The sequence below is a fragment of the Schistocerca piceifrons genome, chromosome X, assembly GCF_021461385.2.
Source record: "Schistocerca piceifrons isolate TAMUIC-IGC-003096 chromosome X, iqSchPice1.1, whole genome shotgun sequence".
Taxonomy (NCBI): Eukaryota; Metazoa; Arthropoda; class Insecta; order Orthoptera; family Acrididae; genus Schistocerca; species Schistocerca piceifrons.
The window spans coordinates 488,865,145-488,877,273 of record NC_060149.1 but is presented as its reverse complement, the minus strand read 5'-3'; positions in this window follow the sequence as shown (position 1 = coordinate 488,877,273).

Genomic DNA, 12,129 nt, shown 5'->3' with positions numbered 1-12,129 from the left:
TAGGCTAACGGTTTCACAGTGTAGACTGAAAACCATAATTAAAATACAAAAAATTATCTCTGGCATTTAGTGATACATGCGTTCCTTCGATATACATATACTAAGTTAAAAAGGAGGCAAAATCAAAGATAGAGTAAATATTCCACTTGTTCTACTTCAAAAATTACAGTAAATTCAAAATAAACCATTTACGCTGTCTTAAAATTTCGCTGCACAGTGATGTTATGATGAATGTGAGTGTAGTATGGTTGGGCTTATTTTTGGCCAATTCCGCTACGGATGACGTTAAATTACGGTACAGTCGCAGTCACACAGTGATACTACTTTCAGTGAAAATGGCGGGCCAGGTTCAAAAATGGAAATGATATGAAAAATCAAAGAAACCAGAAATATACCATTTTCTCCAGAAAAAGACTTGTGTCTTGCCTGTAATAAAATTAGTGTTGATTACATATTCATCTCGAATCTTACTTCATTCCCGACGCTACTCTGAACACATAAAGATTTTTCTCATCCTTATGATCATAATATATGAATACAAAGCCTAGAAGAATCTATGAAAGATTACTAGTCCGATACTCTGATGACCTTGAGTGGAGTTCCCCTCCATTTGTTCAGCTTTACGTGTTTACGTACTGAACTATTTATACTAGAACAGTTGGTTGAATGAAGACACCATATGTTTCATAGTTTTTGAGTATTAGCTGCAGAAAACCGAATTTATGGACCTGGAGTATGGCTAACACTCTCGTCAAACAGCTCTGGAACAAGGACTGCAACCTTGATATTTTGCCCATCTCTCAAATTCTGCAAATGCAGAACCAGTCATGAAGAACATTGAAGATGAAAACATGTATTCTGAGTCACAAGTAACGCAATTTATTTCTCTCTAGTCATCAGCAGTATGTGTGGCATCACTGTCACCACACAGGACTCTCACGAAAGCTGCTTGTAATGTTGTCTTGAAAAGTATCATTACCATTTACGAGAAAAATGCAGAGGCTTCGGGTAAACCGATCTTCATGCATATATCAGGATTGATAGTCTGAGTTCCTTTACGATTACAACTCGTCAAGTTCTTGGTACGTAAGGATGCTCCACTTTAACGAACCACTGTCCCATGCTTGAATTTTGGACATAACGGGTGGTGGACCGGTAGGAAACACCAAACACGCACTTGCACACCTATAATGTGGTACATAATTCATAATTTTGTGTAAGAACAACTCACTGAATTGGACTAGTCATTTGTGTGCGGATGAACCAATAGCCTTTGCTGGAATAGCCCATATTAGTGAATGTGTGTGGCATATAACCACCAAATTATGAAGCCATACTGACGACACTGACACACTGTCGTGATGTGAATATAGAGAAAATATCGGCTGTAAGTATCAGTTAAGTGTGCACAGTTGACTGCTGTTATGCCGTGTTCGAGACACTTCAGTATGTGTTGCGACTGCTTGGGTGTGTAATATGACTAACGAAAACGGCAATGCTTCGCAGTTGCTAAATATGTATGAATATTGGATGTACGTCCAAATCTCCTTCTGCCCCCTCTCTCCTCTTTCCCCGTCTCTCTGTCCATCATTTCACCCTCCTTTCTCACTCCATCTCCTTTTCCCCCCTGTCTGTCTATCTCCTTCTTCCCACTCTCTATGTCCATTTCTTCCGCCTCTCTATCTCATCTTCCCTCCCCCCACTCTCATTTTAAGCGTCAGAGCCTTGTTTATTGTTACTGCAAACGAAACCTTGATTGGGAATTGAAGTCGCTTAAAATGCATGGATAAATTGGTTAGGGTCATTGGTGTACAGGAGTGATACATCTCCTACTGCTGCATCTGCAACGATAGTAGCTTCAATAGAGTATATTGCATACTTTTAATTTGCGAACGTTTAGGATTACAAAGTTTCGGACAATTCAGAAACCATAATAATATTTTAATCATAAGCTGATACGCCATAAACACAGCCCTCCTGTATTCTGTTAAAACCGACTGTGCAGAAGAAATCAAAACAGCACGTTGTCGTGTATTCAATTTCAGTTTAAAATTATATACAGAGTTGATCACCTAAAATTTGCAATACAAATATTGCGGAAATGGAAAGTGCTACTGATGAGCGGTTTTCACAGAATGGATTGGTAGTTAGTTTTAAGTGGAACAATGCCTACTTACTTTAACAAACTAAAAGTAAGGTAAACAGAATACCAGTGGTGTTTGTTGCAGGATTCTAGTGCGAGTCGTTTATAAGATATAGTATTTTGAGCAGTTCATAGACCGACACCTGTGCAACATATGTGGTAGCACACACTGAAGAACAGTGCAAGTGCTTACACTAGTTATGTGGATTCTGACCTGTAACGAGAAAATGGACCTTCACAGATTGTGTTCAAAATGACCACCAGCAGCGACAGTACACGCTTCCAGTCTGATACGAACGACCGTTGCACACGTGCTAGCATTTCAGCAGAGATATCCGATCGGGTTGCAGTAATACGTCGTTGCATATCACCGAATTTAGGTGGTATGCCTTTGTAGGCAGTGTCTTTCAGCTTTTCCAACAGAAAAACGACCTAAGGGCGTCAGATCCTGGCAACGGGCCGGCCAAGGTACGGATCCTCTGTGTCCACTACAGCGATTTAAACAATTCGTGTAGACATGCTGTGCACTATGGGTTGGACAGCCATCATGTTGGTACCACACGTTCCACCTAGTCTGCAGAGATACGTCTTCCAGCACCCGTGGAAGGTGGCCTGATAGGAGGCTGCGATACTTGTGCGGGTTTAGTGTTCAGTCTATGAAAAACGGGCCTATGAGCTGATGGTTCTCTTACCCACGCCACACGTTTACACTCCATGGACGCTGACGTTCCACCTCACGAAGTCAACACAGATTGTCAAAAGGCCAATAGTACATATTTAGACGGTTTACCTGGCCATGATTGGTAAATCACTAAACAAGACACATGATACATCTGGAGTATCGTGTCTTAATGTCTGTGTACAGAAGTTAACACAGTTCTCATGATCGTTTCAATGCAGCTCTCGATGGAGAGAGATATGATAGGGATGGAACCTATGCTGATCGGGAATGTGTGGGACAGTTTCCTGGCTCATGCCACTTCCTCGTGCGATTGAGCTGGAGTTAAGGTGCGTATCGACTGCAACAGTAGCAAGAATATTAATTTCCCTCTCTTCTGTCATCACTTGTTTCCTTCTGTTACGTTGTCTAGATGTCACAGTACTACTTTCACGTAACTTGTTGAAGATGTTGACAAACACTTGCCGAGATGGTTGACATCTATTGGAATATCTTGCCGCATACACCGTACAAGAACGAACTTCTTTTATCCTACACTCTCCATATACGTCGATCTTATCTGCATTAGTAAATCCCATCGTCCACTCACAACCTACTGCTTGTACTGTCACAAACTACCTGACTAGTAAGCCGCAATGCACTCAAGGAACACACAAGCACAATGTAAGCAAACACAACAACATCGTATCTAACAACTACGTAGATTGAATGGCACAAAAATGTGTCGGTGCGGAAACTTTTCAAAATACGGTACTTCGTAAACGACTGGCACTAGAAGCCTGCAACAAGCACCACTCACATTCTAATATACATCAATTTTGGTTTGTTAATATCAATAGGCATTTTTTGATGTAAAAACTGTATGTTTGCTCTAAATAGACTTCCTGAGTATTATTACAATCTTTTTACTGGCTAACAGAACGAGCCCCTGACTACCAATCCATTCTCTGAAAGCCGCAAATCAACTTCACTTTCATTTCCGAAATGTCTGTGGCGTAAGTTTTAGCTGATTCACCCCACATAAGGAAAACTAATGTATTATATGCGAAGAACAGTTTGTCTGATAGCTAAAATTCCCTACTGCCGTAGATAAAATTGACTCTAATTAATGAAAAGTGTGAAGTTATCCACATGAGTACCTAAAAGAAATCCTTAGTCATCAAGAATTGCTAATAGAGGAAAATGTAGAACGAGACCAAGGCCTGACTACAGTAAACAAGGTTCATATGGATGTAGAGCGAGACCAAGGTTTGTCTACAGTAAACAAGGTTCATATGGATGTAGGTTGCTGTAGTTATACAGAAATGAAGAGGCATCCACAGGGTAGACATTCATGGAGAGTTACAACAACCTCGTCCTCGGATTGAACATTTTACCGTGGACGTTACTAATGTATGATGAATTTGTATCAATGTAATTTTAATTTTTACAGATTTAACATTTCTCTTTCATTTCTTTCTTTCTTTCTTTCTTTTAACGGTGTTGTCCGCTTGTTTCTGATGCAGTCTAAATGATAGTGTCACTTTTCAGTTTCCTTTGTTTTATATTGTTACATAGTACCACGTACTTCAAGGGTAACAAGGTCGTTATCGAAATACATTCTACGTATGAGATGGAATCATTATTACCATTGAAACGGGTGATAATTCGAAGCTAACCTGTGATGGCCAAAATTAACCGGCCCACTTAAAACAACAGAAATTTCAGTCTTTTATCAATTCTATAGAATCGTGTTCAACGTAAATAATTAATTTACATGCTTTGAGGCCAAATACTTCGAAATAATGGTCTTATGACGCAGTAAATAGCAGTGTTAACCCAGAGCACCGATAGCATACTCAGAAATGTGGCGGCCTTTTCTTCCTGGAAACAGCACAGCACAGCTACGCGTACGTGTTCTGTGAAAGAGGCTAGAGCTTCGCCTTGCGTTGTCTCCGATGCTGTTAGCGGCCTGACGATGTTCAGTGGTCTGCGAAGTACAGTAAGCCTCAAATGTTCTTGGAAGTCACAATGTTCCTCACATTCCTATTTTCCTGAGAGGGGATAAGAAATTTCAGTTACGTAGATAACTTCGGACTGTTTACGTGGAACATGGTATGATTCAAAATATCTTTTCGGTGGTCATTAACAGGCCAGTCGTGCTTTATGGAGTTAAAATCCAGATAGGATAAGCAGACTAATATGTAACTGAGTATTACTCCACATTGCGGTGACAACGGCCGTTGAGAGGTGGTAATAGCACATTTAATCTAGGCTATTGAGATTCCGCATCTCCTGTTGTTACAAATTATTGCCATCTGCATTGGTGGGATGGAGGGGGAACATAGTGTTCGTCGTTATTTGCGATTCAGTCTCGCGTAAACAGTATCCTAATCATTGTACAGTACACCAAAATAAATTGACACAAATGATTAACAAAAATTTGTGTTTAATCGCCTTTTATCAATGCTCGTTTATTATACAAAGAAGTTGAGGATATGGTCTTAAATACTTGTCTCAGATCTGTTCCTAAAAACTTTGAGGTCCAGTAGGTCAAAAGACTCCAGCCAGAATTTATTTTACTTTCTCTAAAGTGTCTGAGGCTATAAGCTTCTTATTTCCTATTTTAATACTAGGAAATCGTAGAAAAATGCCAACTTCAGAGTATTCGAACTGATGGCACAGGCCTACTGAGCAACAGCCCTTCTTCTCTGGTCAGTCTTGACATTGGGCCATATAGTATACTGAAAAACACACGCCACTGAAATATCTTACAGACCCGTCTTAAGATAACGTGAACCTTAGGTTGCTAGCTCCAGCTATGAGACCGTCGTGGAAGTACCTTAAAACGTAGAAGGATATTTAAAAATTCCTGTTACCGGCTTCTAGACGTTCTAATGAGGATTTAGTGATAAGGTAAGGGAACGTACGTCCGGAAATGTACCGTTTCATTGTTGCCAAGGTCGTTTCGACTACGCTGCCGAAGTTTCTCTGGGAAACCCTTACACATCCTCCATACCGTCCTGATCTTTCCTCATGCGATTTCAACGACAGACATTTGTCGCCGTCGACTCGCTTCGAGCGAAGAGATGCACTCTTGGGTACAATAATGGTTCTGCAGGCAACCACAAACGTTTTGTCATGGAGACACTGACCGTCTTGTCTAATAGCGGGATAAATGTATTAACACTTAAGGCGATTACTATTAAAATAATAAATAGTTTACTTACATTTTTCCTTCTGTCCTGTTTTCGTTTGAGTACTCCTTATATTACTGTTTACGGCAGAACAAAGTTTCAGGCTAGAGTGAAGTGAATAGTGAACACACGAGCACCACCAATCATCTCCGTTTCTTCAATCTAGTAAAGACATCAAGCATGTCTCCGCTTAGTAAGGGCAGATGCATATTGAACTCATCCACATAGTCTGTAATTATGAATTCAGTATTGTTCATTTCAACTGTAATTAATTGAACCATATGACTCTAGCGCTGAGTAAAAGAAAAAAAAAATATTACCTGTGTGTTTGTAGATTTTCCCGGTATATACTGTTAATGAGAAGCTCTCGGCTTTCCAACTGGGTGGCAGTATTAAAATACCGCGGCGTTTCGAACAGTGTCATACTCATGATATTCTGGCAAAGTGTCGAGATATGCGGATGTCGTAGCATTTATACTAGCTGCGGGTCCCCTCGAGCTGGCTGGGGCGACTGGGTACTGTTCGCCTAAGGGTGGGGACGAGGGTTAGGTTGTAGCGGCGGAGGTAGAAGGTGGTCGAATCTTTGTTTGAGCATTCGAAATGGCTTTTGCTTGCTGCACACTGCAGGGCGCGATCGCGACGTATTGCCTCTAGCCAAGAATTCCAGGAGGAAGTAGGTTGGTATCCATCGTCCCTACGGATCAGATTTCTTCATAATACTGTCCCAGAAGCCGACTGCTCAGCATAACACCTCGGTCTTCCTTTATGATATGCTCTGCTATAGCTGATTCCGCTAGGTGTCCCAGTCGTACATTCCTGATATGCTCTTCGCGGCGTTTAGAGACACAGCGCATCGTTTGCCTAACGTACTGACAAAGAAGAAGCGAGGTGGTACACTGGGCCACACAGTATATAGGAAGAAGGCCCACGCAACTGCCGACAGTGCAAATCACTCTGGTTCGTAGAAAGCGCGTCATCTACGATAAAGGAAGCCTCCTAGGTGAAATACAACAACCGAAGGAAGTGTTCCAAGGATATTGGTACACTGAAACACATTTTAGTAGGGCATTCAAGAAGAGAAAAGATGCAGCAAACTGGGCAGAGGAATTAGAAGATATTAGCCTCACTTTCCTTTATTATATGGGACCATTCTAAACCAAAACTGCAATGCTGCTTGAAAAATCCAACATAAAACCCCTCTTCCGATCATCGCCTAAGACGAACGAATGCGTTGTCTCTGCGAAAGGCCCACTAAAACTGAACGTACCTGGGATATACAGCATCTCTTGTGAATATGGTCACTAGTACATCGGACAATCGCAGCACTTTATCTAGAAACGCAGCGAGGAGCGCATCAAGCATGTACGACTGGGATGTACTGAGAAATCAGACACTTCACTAGAAGACTTTTCAATACGTCGCAAAGGACGCTGAGGTGACAAAAGTCATGGGATACCTCCTAACGGCCGGCCGCGGTGCTCTAGCGGCTCTAGGCGCTCAGTCCGGAACTGCGCGACCGCTACGGTCGCAGGTTCGAATCCTGCCTCGGGTATGGATGTGTGTGATGTCCTTAGGTTAGTTAGGTTTAATTAGTTCTAAGTTCTAGGCGACTGATGACCTCAGAAGTTAAGTCGCATAGTGCTCAGAGCCATACCTCCTAACGACGTGTCGGATCTCTTTGACGGGCGTAGTGCAGCAGGTTATCGTGGCATGGTTTCAGCAAGTCGTTGGAAGTCCCCCGCAGAAATACCGACCCATGCTGCCCCTATAGACGTCCATACTGTGAAAGTGTTACCAGTGGAGGAGTTCGTTCGCAAACTGACCTCTCGATCACTTCCCATAAATGTTCGAAGGGATTCACGTCGAGCGATCTGCGTGGCCAAATCATTCACTAGAACTGTCCAGAATATTCCTCAAACCAATCGGGAACAGTTGTGGCCCAGCGACATGGTGCATTATTATCCATAAAAATTCTGTCTTTGTTGGGAGACATGAAGTTCGTGATGGGCTGCAGATGGTCTTCAAGTAACCGACCATAACCACTTCCAGTACATTGCATGTAAACAGAGCCGATACCCCTGTGGAGCTACTGCCAGCCTGCACAGTGCCTTGTAGACAACTTGGGTCCATGCCTTCATGGGGTCTGTGCCACCCTTGAAACTTGCCACCATCTGTTACCAACTGAAATCAGGATCATCTGACTACGCTACGGGTTTCGAGTCGTCTAGTTTCAACCGATATCGCCAAGGAGCCAGGAGAGGCTCTGCAGGCCATGTCATGCTGTTAGCAAAGACATTTGCGTCGGTCGTTTGTTGCTCTAGCTCATTAACTCCAAATTTCGCCGCTCTGTCCTAACACATAAATTCTTCGCATATCTTTCATTGATTTCTTTCGTTATTTTGCGCAGTTTTGCTTGTCTCTTAGCACTGACAACTCTTCGCAAACGCCGCTGCTTTCGGTCGCTACTTGAAGGCCGTTGGCCACAGCGTTGTCCGCAGTGAGACGTAAAGCCTGAAATTTAGTATTCTTGGCACAGTCTTGACATTGTGGATCACGGAAAATTGAATTCCCGAACGATTTCCGAAATACAATGCCCCATGCGTCCAGTTCCAACTACCATTCTACTGTCAATGCCTGTTAATTCCCTTCGTGCTGCCATAATCACGTCGGAAACCTTTCCACATGAATCACCTGGTTAAAAATGGCGGCACCGTCAATGCACTGCTTCCAAAGTTTATTAACGTTGCCATCCGACATTATACTCGTCGAATATATTATCTCCCCTTTTCAATGATCAAACTGTTTATATCCTTCGTCTTCGTAGTTTATTGAAATAAAATGATTACTTTTCGTGATTTAACCGTCCACTGCACCTCGTCGTTGAGATTCTCAGCTCAGACCATGGACAGAAAATTAGAGAGACAGATTTCGGATATAAGAGAAAAGTTGAATATTGAAGTACCTCTTTGCCATCATAGTTGTGTGCTACGTATCTGTTCACACACGTTACACTTTATCACTACACTCTCACTCACTTCTACCAGTTGCCACGTAATTACTCATTCAACTGTCTGCGTAGAGTACGCGCGATCATACTCCATGCTTTTAGGGCATGTAATGTGTATGAAGTAGCGCAAAATGTGTGTTCTAAAGTTAAAATTTGCAGCAGTGTTGTGAGAACTGAAAAGTGGCATCCATTATGACCATAAAATATTGTATCCAGTTTTGAGGGTTCACAACAAAGCGTACTAAATTTTAACCACAAATGGGACACGGATTACTCGATAAATTTTTGTACCTTTGTTATTTGTGTTCCGTTTTCCGCTTATTAATTCAGTTACTTTGGATTTCACCTTTTTTTTAGTTCCTCTGTAGTTCTTACGTAGAGGGAGTTTTTTGGGTGCACGACAGCAAGGTCTTCAGCGTAGTTCTTACGTGTGAGGACTAACATACACGCTACCCAGCGTGAGACACTGTTGGAAACTAATGCACTAAGCGGATCGATCGAATGGCTTACACCTTGTCTCTTGAACGACAGCGTTACTTTTTTTGTGTTATTCTACTAGGTAAAACAAACAATTACTTTGACAGGTACAGTTGGTTCGTGCGATAGGGTGTCTAAGGGTAAACCAGCTTCCCATGTACAGTAAACGAAGTTATTAGGTAACACGCCCAATGCACAAGTTGTGTTCGACGAGCAAAAAGTCATGTAAACTGCTGTGTAAACATTTCGAACCATACAAACTGTAACACTGGAGTGCAAGATGTAAAAATTTTAACGCTATAGTATCTTCCAGCAATACGAACTTGAATTCTTGCATTTAAAGTAATTAAAAATCTGTACTGATAAGTATGATAATGTTGTCCATAATAATACACACTTCAAAAAAAGTTTTGCATCACCCCGGTTCCCAGAACTCCTGAAGATAAACGTTCACTATGGATATTGTATCACAGACGCAGTCCCTTTGACTGTTCAGAGATGTCACTAAACCCGCCGAAAAGATGTAAACGACCATGCATGAGCAGCGCTTATTAGACGGAGGGGATCCGATAGCCGATCAGTTCCAGTCATTCCACCAGGAAGGAGGTACACGGCTCGTGTTGCCTGTAGTTCAAACATTTCTAGACGGTCAATACCGCGGTGCGATCGCGTCCGCATGGTTACTTTGTGCAAGGAAGCGCTCTCAACAGGGAAAGTGTCCAGACGTCTCGGAGTGAACCAAAGCGATTTTGTTCTGACATCGAGGAGATACAGATAGACGGGATCTGTCGATGACATGCCTCGCTCAGGCCGCCCAAGGGCTACTACTGCAGTGGATGAACCCTACCTACGGGTTATGGCTCGGAGGAACACTGACAGCAACGCCACCATGTTGAAAAATGGTTTCCATGCAGCCACAGGACGTCTTGTTACGACTCAAACTGTGTGCAATAGGCTGCATGATGCGCAACTTCACTCCTGACGTCCATGGCGAGGTCCATCTTTGCAACCACCACATCATACAGCGCGGTACAGATGGGCCCAACAACATGCCGAATGGACCGCTCAGGATTAGCATCACGTTCTCTTCACCGATGAGTGTCGTACATGCTTTCAACCAAACAATCGTCGGAGACGTGTTTGGAGGCAACCTGGTCGGGCTGAATACCTCAGTCAAACTTTCCAGCGGGTGCAGCAAGGTGGAGGTTCCCTGCTGCTTAGGGCTGTCATATGTGGGGCCGACGTACGCCACTGGTGGTCATGGAAGTCGCCGTAACGGCTGTACGATACGTCAGTGCCATCCTCCGACCGATAGTGCAACCATATCAGCAGCATATTGGCGAGGCATTCGTCTTCATGGACGACAATTCACCCGCCATCGTGCACATATTGTGACCGCTCGACTAGAGTGGCCAGCATGTTTTCCAGACATGAACCCTATCGAACATGCCTGGAATAGATCGAAAAGGACTGTTTATGGACGATGTGACCCGCCAACCACTCTGAGGGATCTACGCCGAATCGCCGTTGAGGAGTGGGGCAATCTGGACCAAAAAAATGGTTCAAATGGCTCTGAGCACTATGGGACTTAACATCTGTGGTCATCAGTCCCCTAGAACTTAGAACTACTTAAACTTAACTAACCTAAGGACATCACACACATCCATGCCCGAGGCAGGATTCGCACCTGCGACCGTAGCAGTCGCGCGGTTACGGATTGAGCGCCTAGAACCGCTAGACCACCGCGGCCGGCAATCTGGACCAACAGTGCCTAGATGAACTTGTAGATAGTATACTACGACGAATACAGGCATGCATCAATGCAAGAGGACACGCTACTGGGTATTAGAGGTACCGGTGTGTACACCAATCTGAACCACTACCTCTGAAGGTCTCACTGTATGGTGATAGAACATGCAATGTGTGGTTTTCATGAGCGATAAAAAGGGTGGAAATGATGTTTATGTTGATATCTATTCCAATTTTCTTTACAGCTTCTGGAATTCTCGGAACTGAGGTGATGTAAAACTTCTTTTGATGTGTGTATAAGAAAATGTTGTGGAATCTTTTATAGAGGAGTCTTAGGGGACGGTTAAAACAGCCTTTCACAAAGAATATTTCTCGCTATACGGGGTGATTCAGCTGCCCCTACCGATGTCTTTCTCTGCACCGTGCAACGTTAGATCTGACATCCAAACACCACGCGCGACATTTTCGTATTCTCTCGCTCGCTACGCGCAAACTACCAGTTCTACAAAAAAATTTGCATGGCCTTTCTGTATGAAATAGAATGTAGTCCAAATTTATTCAGGGAAACATTTTCGCTAGAGGACGTAGCCTTCGAGTTATTTAAGAAAAACGTACAAAGTGACCTTCAGACGCACCCTTACTCCCACACCAAGCCCCCATCGGTCAGGATTTCTAGTATGTTGTTCATGGTGCTCCCTCCTATCACTACCCAAAAATTTACGACTTCACGAATTATTGCCCACATTCGCCCTTTCTGGTCTTCATTGACTGGCCCTATTGCGCCACCAACTTAGTCGAACACTTACAAACAGTAAAATTGACGCTTGTGTAAATTTTACTTAACACTCTGGTAAATTTTAACAGCATAAACTAAACAATTGCATCGTTGTATTTGTCA